Source organism: Branchiostoma floridae, chromosome 3 (genome assembly GCF_000003815.2).
Source record: "Branchiostoma floridae strain S238N-H82 chromosome 3, Bfl_VNyyK, whole genome shotgun sequence".
Classification (NCBI taxonomy): Eukaryota; Metazoa; Chordata; class Leptocardii; order Amphioxiformes; family Branchiostomatidae; genus Branchiostoma; species Branchiostoma floridae.
Genome location: NC_049981.1, coordinates 31,740,706 through 31,755,714, shown reverse-complemented (window position 1 = coordinate 31,755,714; position 15,009 = coordinate 31,740,706). Strand labels below are relative to the sequence as shown.

The following is a 15,009-nucleotide window of genomic DNA, read 5'->3' as shown; positions in this document are numbered from 1 at the left end:
TTACTGTATTACCAAGGTAGAGCTTGATTTGAAGATTTTAATTTTCTGGTTTGTAAAACAATCAGATAGTTTGTGGATAGGATCGTTGATGTGAATTCTGTCCATGGTCTTGAACCATCCCTGGTGAAGGGAATTGCCATTTCAAGGTTCATGGTCAATTAAGTCCAGGACTGTTACGCTCAGTCATAATTGCCCCCAGTAGTCAGTCACTACGCTTGCCATACACAATAAGGCCATACCATCTTATTTCCTTGGTTCTAGGACACTTTAAGGGAAAAATATGGGAAGTGGACATCATAAAAGCATAGGGCAGGGAGGAAAACTTTATTTGACTATTCACTCTTTAAAACTGAGTGCACCAGATCATTAACTGGGTCCCTGGGCTTTGTTTTCATCATTTTTCCAGTTAATGGATCATTTTATAAACCTGACAATTAATTTGGTGTGGCTTTGGAACTGGTTAAATCTAAGAGTATACAGTTTTTCAAGTTTGCAACGGAATCTGGTGGCAACATTTTTATATGCTAAATCGAAATGTGGTAATCTCCAAGCAGATCCTACGGTAGCATAAGATAGTATCAAAAGCTACCAGAGGAGTGAAGCCGGCTTAGGAGTGTGTTTCGCTACCGGCAAATGGACACCTCTTGGCTGACTACACTCCTTGGCCAGTTTGGTACTATTTTATGCCATTGTAGGATCTGCTTGGAGATTAGAAATGCGGTAGCATAAGGAATGTGGTAGCATAAGGAATGTGGTAGCATAAGGAATGTGGTAGCATTAGGAGTGCCCCACAATTCAACTGTTCCTGACATATTTATGTTCCGTGCGAGATTTATCTCTTCTATCTCGCTAACGGCTGGCAGCGTTGTATTGATTATTGATATGATCTTTCATACTTGCCGTGGTTATATTGGCTTTAGAAATGAATCTGGCTCCCCAGTGTATATGGGGATGGTTAATGAATTTCTATGCATGAAGCTGGAATTAACCTAGATCTTTGTGAAAGTCTTCTTATCTGTCTACTCTATCAAGTAGGCATCATGCATACTCATCATTGCAAAGTAGTATTATCTGCGCATCTAGAAGTACACTGCTTGCAATAACTATGACAGGCACAAGGGGTGGAAATAAGAGGTATTTGATATGCACCCAGAATTGGAGTTGTGAGCCTGAGTTTTGACTGTTAGTGCATTTGTGCACCAGATATTTTGTAAGGTTATGTACATGTACTGATATTACTGAATGATCAAATTATGAAACCTTCGTTGTATTACTTTTTGAAATTTTGAAGAAGTCAAGTGAAAAAGAGAGACAGTGATGTTTGTATTAGTAATTAGGTGTCACTAAGATAAACATTCTACTTTATTTCCTGTTGGGTCCCAAAAACCTTTCTGTGCCAATAAATTATTAGGTTAGCTGCAAAAGCGAACATGTACCCAGGGTACATTGAAAAGCACCAAGATAATGTGATATGTCACCCCAGGGTTGTAGCCAGCCTGAAATCATTTTCTGTCCTCTTGATTTTGAATCCTATCAAGTGCCCAAGGCGCGAGACGTCACGCCAACCCAAGCGGGCATGCTCTCCAGGAATTTAAAAAAAATCTAGACCCTCTGAAATGCTATTTCCTGCATTTTGAGGTGTAATTCTTGCTGGTATACTAAGCTATTCAATGACATCTGTTTTTTGTATCTTTACACATCGATTTTTGTCTGTCACAGAGGACGGAATGGGCAAAATTTTTGTCCGTCCCCAGCTGCAAAATTCCGTCAAAGGACAGAAGGACGGGTGCTGGCTACAACCATGTGTCACCCCCTGTAAAATGAAATAAACAGACAAACTCCAAAACGTATTTCCAGCCCTGCCTCTTTCATGCAGTCCCTCCCAGCTGTATGTTCATGAAGAGACAACCATAACCAGCAGGCCAGCGATGAATGATGCACAAGGCTTTAATACTTTACCGGGAGGATACGGGTCATAAATGCCAAATATGTCGCCCGGTCGCAATTTTACCCAGAGATTTGCTGACAGCAACATTCTTTTTACGGGCAAACAACCAGAGGAAATGATTGTGGTATCCATAGTTGGGTGACAGGGATAATATTTCACCGAGAGCTTCATAGCCTATTACCCCATGGTTGCACAGGAACGTGCAGTTTATCACTGGGGGTAGTTTTACCATGTTTTCTACACCAGACTGTTGATTGGAACTAGGGGTGGGCACCGATACAGAAAATTCAGGTCCATGTCCAGACCTGAACCTGATTCAGTACTCTGAGTGTATGAAAGCATGTGAATGGACGATACTCAAAACAATGGTCCATTTCTCTACAAGGAGTATGTTTTGTGGAGTATTTGACTCCCACTGGCGTTCTAAAATCCTGCAAGACTAACTACCTCTATATGCTTGACTGGAAAACTGGAAATGGCTATAAACTCTGCTTCGCTCTTGTTATTTTCTTCGGCCGGTATGCCCCAAAACGTGTGAATTCCTGATCATATAACCCTTTATTTTCTAATAGGTCCAATATCCGGTCCACCCATTTTTTTCCGGACTGGTACAAAAAGAAAGGACGGTTTTGTACCGGTACCCACCCCTATCCCAGACTGTTGATTGTAGCTGTCCCAGTGCTGAAAAGTGTGCTGTTGTTAAACATGTACATCCGTTCATTTCATTTGTTCACTTATTTGCTGCTGTTCTTCCTTTATTGGTTTAATTAGTAATTTGGCTATTAGTGGTATAGGAACTGTAACTATTTTACATTGAAAGTAGCATTTAGATGGAAAAATCCTCACACAGATTTCTCTAGTCGATAAGGTCCTGTGTACTTCACAATGTCAAGTGACAGATGGATTTGGATACAATTTTCTCATGTGTTGAACTGATTGATTGTAACAAGTCTCACAGGCACATTACATTATCTCTTGAAGTAGATAGGCACATTACAGGCTTACATTTTTTACTTGTGGGGCATCCAGGCTTCTCCATGGGATATACATATGTTAACCACAAATTAACAAAGTAGATGATTCTCTCCAATTTGCTGATTGACAAGCTTGAAAAGGAAAGGTTTAAACATTTTCACATGCATCTTCCATCAAGTCTGGAAATGATTTCCCACGTGCAATTTCACTATGAAACAGTCCATGATTTGTGTTGCCCCTCTGTAATAACCAGAATGTGCAGGTTTTCAGGCCTAGGTGTCAACCGCAAATTATCAGTCCTTGATTCACTTGTTGACTGTGTTAATGGACATCCTACAAGACAAAATACATGCATATGTGAATAGATGTAGCTTTCACAACCTTCTTCCTCTATCACGTTATTGCTCAGTTTCATTAATTTTTTTCCTCTTGTAGTCCTAAAGGTCCGGTAGCTGTGGACCATTTAAGGATAAAAAAACAACCTAAAAAAATTGCCACGTCCATTTACCCACAATCCGAGAAGTGTTTCCCCAAGGTGATTTTCGGAACAAATGGGTTTTCCAGGCTTTATGTTGTCACTGCTGGACAAATCTGCAGCTTTGAAGGCTTTACTTCCAACCACAAATTATCCGCATCCACGTCGTAAGTGGTGGACCCACTGATGGACCGGCTTTATGGCAAATGTACTTCAGTTGGACACTTAGCTACCAAAAGCAGAAAAAGTCTCTCCCACTAACAACATACTTTTACTACTGCAGTATTCATCAGGATTTTCTTAAGCTGCTCTACTTTAAGGTGCTCTCTACTTCAAGAGATGATGAAGGGTGCCTGTGAGACTTGTTACAATCAATCAGTTCAACACATCAGAAATTGTATGGAAATCTACCTGTCACTTGATATTGTGAAGTACAAATTCAAGATCTTATCGACTAGAGAAAGAGAATCATCTACTTTGATAATTTGTGGCTAACGCTCGAGCCTGAAAAGCCACACATCCATCCAGAAGTGACGGCATGAATCCCGGACGACCGTTTCTGTAACATACCCAGTGTTCTCACCAGGTTTTTTTCACATGGTAGGGACATCTTAGTGCAGCAAAGCCATATGGTTAGCAATGCAGGTGTGAGCATTGTATGGGGGTCTGGGTGAAAACCCCAAAAAAGTTTTGAATTCATAACCTCAGAAACACTATTTCCTGAAGTTTGAGGTTCATATTGAGTGAAATAAAGCCACCTTTTTAAAACTTTTTTTACAAAATGCTAGAAAGGTCACCTTTGCTGGTCCAAACACAATGTAGGGGCCAAAATCACAGCATAGAGGCTAGAATCACAGCATTGGGGATTCAAATCACAGCATAGGGGCCCCCTATGTTGAAAAGTCCTGGCAAAAACACTGAGATCAGGAAATGTTGCTGTAATCTCCCTTGCTTCTCCCTGCCCATCCACTCATACCCACATCTAACGCTCTCCCCACGGCCTTCCAAATCACTGCCATAAAATAAAACCCATTTCAAACATGCCACACTCCAACGGTTAGCCTCGCCAAAAAGCTCTATCAATTACAACAGTGATGGACCCCATTTTGGCATATAATTCAGTTTGATTGGCGAATCCCGCCCCTCCCCTCCCCAATGAGTCATGGAGTAAGTGGAACAAGTACTGTGAATGCATTTAAGTTCGCGGGGATTTAATTTCGGGGTAGCGGGAAGAAAGGAATATTCGCGGTGGTTTTAAGTTTTCGGTAGCACCATGCACTGTAGTCTCTTACTGCCATGGAAAAATGTTCGCGGTGGTTTTAAGTTCGTGGTTAAGTGGCCACCGTGAAAACCGCAAACATAAAACCACTGCGAACATTTCTGCATTCACAGTACTGCGGAAAAGACTAGACCTGGATGTGATGAATAATAATTCTATTATTTTGCAATGCATATCTTATGAAGCGATAAAAATTCCACTGCTAATGTGCTATAAATGCGCACTGGGTGCACGGGTACCATTAAAGTAATAGTCAAATGCCTCTTGGTTTTTGATATTTGTCCAAGTAATTGTCTGGGTTCAGGAGAAATGTCAGTGTGTATGCTCGATTGGAATATTGAACGTCAGTTGTCGCAGACAAAGGTTCAGATTTATCTTGCAGATTTTATCGATTTTGAAAGAGAATAGCTTGAATTACAAAATGGTTTGTAATGTTGATCTACATGTAACAAGACCCCTTGAATGTTATACATAAGATTAATTGCATTTAATTGAATCCTGTGTGATTTTTCGATACCCTAATAGTCAAAACCGGAAGGAGTTGCCCAGGCAATTAAGTAGCAGCAGCACGAGTGCTGTCTGGCTGGCTGGAGTTAAGAGCAGTCTCTGATTTCATTCCATGGATCTAGTCTTAATAGTTAAAAAATGCAGTACTGCAAGGTTTGGATCTAGAGTAGAAAATTAATGCTAAGAAAATCTGTTACCTGGCAGTCAATATGAAAGTTTGTGATGTATGTATGCCTTTTATATCTACCCAGTCCACCTTAGGTGATCAATCTTACCAGAGACCAGGAAACCTGTATGGTCACTGCAGAGTTCTAGTTATTTTCCTCATTCCTCAATTTTCATCATTATTATTCTCATCAAGTTTGTACACAATGAAGATTGATTGAGTGAGTGAGCAAGTGAGTGAGGAAGAGTGAGTGAGTGAGTGAGTGAGTGAGTGAGTGAGTGAGTGAGTGAGTGAGTGAGTGAGTGAGTGAGTGAATGAGTTAGTGAGTGAGTGAGTGAGTGAGTGAGTGAGTGAGGAAGAGTGAGTGAGTCAGTGACTGAGGTACTAATTTAACTAATGAGTGGCAGGTTTCTCTTTTGACTAATAACGTTACGTCTACATTTACAGTTGATCTATTTTAGATAAATTGGAAGAAACAATGTTAAAGGATACGCCAAAGATTTGTATAACGAAAGTAAAATGAAATGTTTAAAGTGAAAGTAAAATGAACTGTGTAGATGACGGTGTATGTCAAAATCGCTAAACTTTTGTTTTCCTTTCTTTCATGTGCGTTGCTCCGCTGTTCTCCGCCGCGTGGCTTCATCGCGTTTCCATGCCAACTTTGTGACGTCATAACAGGTAAGTGTTGTGGGTTTGTGTTTGATGTTAACGTTGTTGCTGTGCCTTTATTATTCTGATGACCTACAAGCAGCATCATTTGTGCAGCTTTGAGTGTAAGGAGTGGATGGTTTGCTTTCTCTTGTTGTATGGTCCAACAGGTCTCTGAGCTGAGATGTTCCTAACACCCATTAGTTTTAGCTTCTCATGCCTCAAAGCTAGGGAAAGAGTTTGTAAATGGCAAGTATTTATTATTCCAACGGTTCTTAGAACAGTTCCTCTCTTCACATTATTCTTCCGATCTAATGACTAGAAGCCCAGGAGAGGGAGCAAACCCTTTTCATATCTAAAACTGAACATGTTTGCACAGGGCAAATATTTACAGTTCAAGCGGTTCTTTGAAAAGAGGTGCTCCTCACTGCTCTTTATAATTCCAACTGTAAACCCAGAGGACGGTGCAAAACCTTTTCATGTCTAAACTAAGCTTTTAAGTTTGCACAGGGTAAAGATTTATCATTCCAACAGCTCATTGAGAAAAGGGGTTCCATCCTGGTCATGATTCTTCCTTTCTGACATCCAAAAGCCCAAAGGAGAACCTTGTCACGTTTAACACTGAAGTTTCAAGTTTGTACATGGCAAAGATTTATAATTCCAACAGTTCTTTGAGAAAAGGTGTCCCTCCCTGCTCATTAGTCTTCTTCTATGATGACTGGAAGTTTCATGTTTTTACATGGCAAAGATTTATAATTCCAACAGTTCTTTGAGAAAAGGTGTCTCTCCTTACTCATTAGTTTTCCTCTCTGATGACTGGAAGCCCAAAGGAGGACCTAAATGTCATGTTTAACACTGAAGTTTCAGGTTTGTATATGACAAAGATTTATAATTCCAACAGCTCTTTGAAAAAAGGTGTTCCATCCTGTTGATTAGTCTTCTTCTCTGACGACTCAGGAAGCCCAAAGGAAGACCTAAGTGTCATATTTAAAACTGAAGTGTCAAGTTTTAACATGGCAAAGACTTATGATTCCAACAGTTCTTTGAGAAAAGATGTCCCTCCCTGCTCATCAGTCTTCCTGTCTAATGACTAGAAGCCCAAAGGAGGCCCTTGTCATGTCAAACACCGGAGTTTCAACTTGCACTTCAAGCTTTTACAGGGCAAAGATTTATAATTCCAACAGTTCTCTGAGAACAGGTGTCCCTCCTTGCTCATTAGTCTTCTTCTCTGATGACTGGAACTTGCCCAAAGCAGGCCCTTTTCATGTCAAACACCAGAGTTTCGAGTTTTTACATGGTAAAGATTTATTATTCCAACAGTATTTTTTAGAAAAGGTGTCCCACCCTGCTCATCAGTTTTGCTCTCTGACAACTAGAAACCCAAAGGAGGACCTTGTCATGTCAAAAACTGGAGTTTCAACTTGCATTTCAAGCTTTAACACGGCAAAGATTTATAATTCCAACAGTTCTCTGAGAAGAGGTGTCCCTCCCTGCTCATTAGTCTTCTTCCATGATGACTGGGAGCCCAGCGGAGGCTGAAAGCCGTCCTCATCTCTGGATGGCTAATCGCTTGATGTATCGGCTGATTTGATGGTTGGTTCGGTCTGCAGCATAAATCTCCTTGGTCGGACCGCATGATGAATTCCTCTTGGTTGCACTTTTTTCTCTGATCAATGAAAGCTGCATACTGATGCCGTGTGGATGGATGTCCTGCTGTGGTCCATCTATGGATCCAGTTTCTAGATCTGAGAGTCTGTGCTTGGGGATGCTAACTTATGATATTCAGTACAGGTGTGCAGATCGGCACACCAGATTATGTGGCACCGACCAGGTATAGTGTTACTGTGGTTTGACCTGAATTTTCAGCTTTTTAAACCTGTCCCATGTTCAGGACCTCCCCATGACTTTGCTCCCGACCACACCCAACCCAAACCAAGCTCAGTGCTGGGTTGGGAGCAGCCTGGAATCCAGTTCTGATTGCATACAAGCAGAATAGGACTTTCCAGGCTTTTGAAAAAGTCAGATTTTTCCAAATTTATTGTCAGCTGGTCCAGACAACTTACATTTATTTGTATATAGAGACAAAAAGGGAAACTTTGCCAACCAACCACAGATGACGTTGTTCTTGACTAACTCACAACCATGGTCATGCAGCCATGGCACATTAAAAATGTGACATATATAGTTAGGACCCTCTTATCTTAAGAAACCACCTGTGGTTGTTGACACCAACAACAAAAAAGACATGTAAAGTAGTATGTTTAACAATTACAATACACATGTATATACATTTTTTGTATCTTAAAACTTCACTTTATCTGAAAGTTTATGTTCAGTAAAAATAACTAACTAAAATTTTAAAATTTTGGGCCTCTCAGTTGTTATTATTTTGCGTAAGTGCACAATTCCCAGAATACAATCACCTCACATTTTATTGGTGCTGGAGATATTCTTTAAGTGATGCCAGGGACATAGTCATTTCCTCTGGCCCACCTAGAATGCACCACAGACACTCAAGAGTGACTTTGATACGAAGTACAGTTGGCGTGTGCCTCCCTGATTTATGCCATTTTGTCAGCGACTAAATGGTTTAACCATGAGCCTGACTTCACTTTCCGCTAACAGGAATTCCGCACCCCCCGATGGGAGGTGACTGTAATGGTTCGCTGTGTGAGGAATAGGAAGTGTGTGTTTAAGTGACTGAAAGTCATATTCAATCTGCTGCATCTGTGCGCTTCTCCTCAAGTTCACAAGGCTAGAAAAACCACCTGCATGTACATGTATGATATACATGTTTGTGAAGGCGCAAAGTAAAGCTGCAGCTGTGTGGGCATTCCTGCTGTACATTTCCAATGGCCCATATTATGTTGTTTTTGTTGACATCCTTCAGTTTCTTGAGATAGTGGTGTTTCATGCCATGGTCTGGTCATTTCAGTAAACTTTGTTGTCGGGTTGTTGAATGATATGAATCCATTATGAAATCAGCATGTGACTGAAAGATGACATTTTTGTAAATTGTCTTTCATTCTTTGTTGTAGCATCATTTGATACAACAAATTACAAGATTTAAAATGTCATGTGCTAGGAATATCTTCAGATGAGTTGCTCAAGAAAAATCTGTCCGTCTTGTGAAGGTAGTTTCAGATGTTGCCTGTACTGATCCGAGGTATACAGGAAAATATATCTTTTGCCCTACAAAAGAAGAGCATCATGATGTTGTGTCATTCATTGAATTGATATGATAACAGGTTTTTGGAAGAGGGTTCTGAATGTAGAAGTGTTGGTTAAGTGACTGAAATTATTATATCATTTTATAGACTTCCGTAAACCTTAGAGGTGGATTTTATTCACCAGAAGCCCATGTGCCTCATCTGCCCTATATTTCAGCCAGGAGACCACTGTATGTTTTCTTCTTCCTCTATATTAACTATGGATAAATGAATTTGGGCAAAAGATAAACATTCATGTGACATCAAGGTGGATTCCATCAATGGACATCTTGATCATGACCTAGCAAAGTTGTGAAATACATGTGCTACATGTACTAAAATGCATAGTTTACATAATGCCAATGCGATGTTTGAATTTGCATTTAGTAAGTCTTGTGGCATTGAGTGTTTCCAACAATGTTGCTGTCAGATACATTCAGTATGTACCTTGAAATTGAATAGTACTAGTACATGCATGAATGTAGCAGGGGAATTGATGTCTTTTAAATGGCATTGCCAGAAACAAATTGTCGAGCTCCCAGGTTTTCCCTCTCTCCTGTCCAGAGAATATAAAACACATCCGTCCTCCCCACCTGAAGTATTGAGGTGAGCGGTGAGGTCAACACCGACTTCCCCCCAACGCTTCTCGCTCTGGGGTTCAGGAATCCCCGTAGATCAGTGGCGGGACACGGGTCTTACCCTGGACAGGCTGTGAACATTAGCTGGGCCCTCTCTGGAGACGGTAGCATATCAGTGGGTAAGGGGATAAGGTGGTGCTGAGGTTCACCCATGACTTGGTCACTGATAGATGGACAAGGTCTCCCATTGTTCATGATTCTGCGCACAGCTTTATATCAGGGCTGTATATACATGATGGAGGGTGCTGTCACTGCAGCAAGCAATCCCATTTGGGGAACTGAAAATTGTTTGAAAAACCTATAAAACTTTTATAGCAAGGTCAAAGTTTAGTGGTTGCCTTGAGGAGAATTGAGTGATTAATGAAGAGAGCAAAGTTTTTAAGATGATCCGTCAATTTTTTTCATTCACCACAATTTTTTTTCCATGAGCAATGTTCTGTTGCTGATGAGGCAATGGCCCCTGGACACAGGTCATTCCCTATCGATATGGTGCTGCACATCTGCCTTGGTTCCCACACCACATTCGGCCAACTTTCTCCGCAACATTTCCCGGAACAATCGAATATTCCTGCACGGAACAATTGCCGGAGATTCATATCAGGCAGGTCCGCGTGCTTATTGACTGTAGAGGTGGTCACAGATCAGCAGTTTCCTATTTCCCTATCTGCCATGCAGTATTGCTGCCGCTTCTCTGTGTGCCGTGGGGATGGCTCATCGACATGCCGTTCACAGACAATATCTGGTCATGGCTCACTAACATGATCTATAGGTTATACATGATAGCTGCAGTTCGCTGGAGAGATAATCAGCTGGCAAGTTTTGGGTGCTCGTGAGAAACAACTTTGATAACGTTCCTCGAAATTTCCTTGTGGAGCAATTTGTCAAAGAATTCTTTCTATCAGGCATGGAAGATTTCTGGGCTTCAAGAGTTGTTGGTTATCTGACTGCAACTTAGCCTGGAGACGTCTAAGACATTGGATTGGCCTTAAACTTTGCTGACTTTAAGACAGTCTAATTAAAGAAGCAACTTCAACAGACGTTTCACATCTGAGATCTAGATGTCATTAGCAAGCTGGTTATATTGGTTGTCAATAGACTGTATGATTTACAAAAATACAAGGGTCTTCCTCATTAACATGATGTTTAGGTTATTATAACACAATAGCTGCAGTTGGCTGGACAGATAATCAGCTGGCAAGTTTTGGTTGCTCGTGAGAAACAACTTTGATAACGTTCCTCGAAATTTCCTCATGGAGCGATTTGTCAAAGAGGTTTCTTGCTATCAGGCAAGGAAGATTTCCGTGCATCGAGTTATTGGTTATTTGACTGCAAGTTAGCCTGAAGATGGCTGACATTGGATTGGCTTTACCCTTCACTGAGCTTAAGACAGTCTTATGAAGGAAGGAACATCACCAGAATGATGATGTCTTCAAGGTCTAGATCTGGTCATATTGTTTGTCTATAGACAAAGATTTAAAAGGTTATACAAGATATAGGTACATTTATGATTACAAAGACTGTCTGTAAGTGAGCATGAAGCCCTTACCCTTTACTGAGTTTAACATGGATTAAAGAGGAAACTAAAACTGTTAAAGAATAACAATATCATAGAGATCTTGATATCAAAACCAATAGATTAATACTGGGCCTGCCTCATATGAAAACAAGAGTTTCAGTTACTCATTCAAGAAGTGATCAATAACAATGTCTTCAAGTTTCAAGATTTTACAAGCAAACTGGTCATATTTTTTGTCTACATATGATACGTAATCCTGGGTCATTGGCATGATGTGCTCGGAGGTTATAAAAGATAGCCGCAATTCTCTTAAGAATTAGTCAGCTGGCAGTGACGCTGACGTGTCACTAACGAAAGACGCCGGATGGTTGTCTGAAACATCTGCCCGTTTCCAAAATCATATCTACTGTAATCTAGTTGCTTGAGTAACTGCTTTATGGCGTATCTTATTACTTGGATGTCTAACCTTCATCAACAACTCAGCCTGCAGGTTTTGGTTCTCATGAGAATTAACTTTGATAATAGTCTTCAGTAGATCTAATAGTGCAATTTGTCCGAGGGATTTTCATATCACGTGAAGAAGATTCGCCTATTAGAAATAATTCATGTCTGGAGCTTTTGGCTATCTGACTGCAAGTCAGCATGAAAATGTCTACTAGATATTCGATTGGTTTTATCCATCACTGAGTTTGATATGAATTAAAGAGGGAACTACTACAACATAATGTCTTCAAGATTTCACATGCAAAGCTGGTCATATTCTTACTAATCTTAGTCTATAGACAATATCTTGTCCTGCAGCATTGGCATAATGACAGATTATTAATAATATTATATAGGATAGCTTCAGTTCACTTGAAAAACACAGAGAAACTCAGAAGGCAGGCTTTCGTTCTCATGATACTGTTGAACTTTGATCTTTGATGATATTCTTCTCCTGTCAGTGCAATTTGTCCGAGGGATTTTCTTGATATCACGAGAGCGAGATTCCCAGCCTTCCCGCCTGAAGTTATTGGTTATCAGACTGGAAGTCAGCATGAAAATGTCTACTGGACATTAGATTGACTTCACCCTTCACTGAGTTTAATATGGATTAAACAGGGAACTTACAAACATAACAATGTCTTCAAGATTTCACAAGCAAAGCTTGTCAATTATTCTTTGTCTATAGACAATATCTGGTCCTGCTGCATTCACATGATGTATTATACATTTACAAGATAGCTTCAGTTCACTTGAGAAATACAGAGAAACTCAGAAGGCAGGCTTTCGTTCTCATGATACTGTTGAACTTTGATCTTTGATAATATTCTTCTCCTGTCAGTGCAATTTGTCCGAGGGATTTTCTAATCATGAGAGCAAGATTCCCAGCCTTCCCGCCTGAAGTTATTGGTTATCTGACTGGAAGTCAGCATGAAAATGTCTACTGGACATTAGATTGACTTCACCCTTCACTTACTCAGTGAGTTTAATATAGATTAAACAGGGAACTAACAACATAACAATGTCTTCAAGATTTCACAAGCAAAGCTGGTCATATTCTTTGTCTATACTATAGACAATATCTGGTCCTGCTGCATTCACATGTTGTATTATACATTTACAAGATAGCTTCAGTTCACTTGAGAAATAAAGAGAGACTCAGAAGGCAGGCTTTCGTTCTCATGAGATACAACTTTGATAATATTCTTCTCCTGTCAGTGCAATTTGTCCGAGGGATTTTCTTGATATCACGAGAGCGAGAATCGCAGCCTTCCCGCCTGAAGTTATTGGTTATCAGACTGGAAGTCAGCATGAAAATACCTCAGACGCTGGATTGGCTTTCCCCTTCGCTGAGTTTAAGACAGTCTGATTTAGAAGCAAACTACAGCGGAATATAAATGTGCCAGAGTTACCAACCTATAGGATTGATCCGTTCAAAGATTTGTATTTTCCCAGAACTATCATAAAGTGGAATTTGTTATCACCAAGCACAGTAGGAGCATCTTGGTTGGATAGTTTTAAAGAGCATTTACAGATAGATGTGCAAAAGCTAGGTGTGACGGATCGTTCAGTGTAATATAACCAGCTGCTGCTGCGGCGCGTGCCTGCAAAGCTGGTGTGTGATGCCGAAGGGTGGTTATACAGTGGAAGCCAGTTAATTGCACGTCGGATAAACGCACACTTCGGTCAATTGCACGGAATCCCCAAATCCCGTGGCGGTGCGGTCCAACTGGGTAACTTCGCATTATCGCACACGCCGGATAATTGCACGGAATTTGCTGGCAAATTGGGTGTGCAATTAAGCGGCTTCCACTGTACCGGCTATATAGATACAGATGCAGAAACTGATATTTTACACTGAAGGGTGGTTTTACTGGCTATATTGACACTGATAGTGATACAGAATGTCTCCTTGATTCTGTCTGGGGACCTGGTCGTATTTTGGTATAGCCATGACCTAAATGCATTGATTAGTGATGGAGATATTCTAGACGCAGCCACCACAGGATAACGATGACTCCATGATTGATCAAACCAACCTCATGACCTCCTTGAAAAGTGGCCTGCAGGCCAATTTAAACTTCTCATAAATAAACGAAGGTTCAAACAGACAAACTGCAATCATAGGGAGTCTTTGGTATGCTGGTTATTTTTCCTGATAATACTTGACGTGGACCAACCCCTAGATGATCTATGTTCGCGAAGTCCTGCCAAGAGAAGACTGTCTTGTGTTTTGTGTGGCTAAATCCAATATGCAAGCAAAGGTATAACCGATGCCGAAAACCATTCGTTCGTTCGTTCGTTTGTTCATTCGTTCATTCATTCATTCATTCATTCACTAACTTAAAGACAGTTCTTGAAGGCAATCACTACTGACTTTCTTCAAGATTCTTCAATAATGGTCTGAGATGCAACCACAGTCTGATCCCCGATCGCCTAAGACTGAGGAGACATTCTGAATTGCTTTTCCGGTTCTATCGATCTTCCTAAATCTACTTTATTCCTTTATAATGCCCGAATCAATGAAACTTTATCATTCCCACTGCCAACTTCATTCTACTGACAATTATCCTGCCACAATTTATGCCAGCCAACTTGGAGTGGTTCAGGAGTCAATACATGAGCCTCTCCGGTTGGATGGAGAATGTCGTGCATTAACTTCAGTGACATTGTGTATTGTATTTCAGTCAAGACTATGGAGTGATTGCTCCGTATCTTTACGTTTGATCTAGGAAATGTGGACCCAGAAAGTATTAACATTTGCAGTGGGTGCCGCTGATGGCAATGATGGGATGGCTTTAGGCCTGGGCGAAACATTGATTATTCCATGGTTAAGGCACATGAATCTACATGTAGTTTCAGCTCACCTCTCTTGAAAAGAAACTTGTAGGATACAGGAAAATTCTTTTTCACAACCAATTCACTTACCATGCTTACATTCTAATGTGTCTTCCTCAGAGTCAGAGCTTCCAACTGGAGTTCTATTTCTTGCCGCTATATTTAGCCAATGTAGGTGGCGCTTTTGCAGCGAGAGCACAATGTCAAATGTGGCTAAACTTGTATCCCCCTTGTCCCTATTCTTCACTGGCCATGGGCTTGACTTCCTTATCCACAAACGTTATTAAAGTATTATTACAGGTTGTGTAAAGAATTCTCCTATATCCT

General features: G+C 40.6%; 1 protein-coding gene across 3 annotated transcripts in view; it reads left to right on the top strand.

The window, feature by feature from the left end:
- Positions 1 to 15,009, top strand: part of LOC118411389 (fibroblast growth factor receptor 4-like) — a 123,004-nt gene that overhangs the window by 37,283 nt on the left and 70,712 nt on the right. The window lies entirely within an intron of this gene.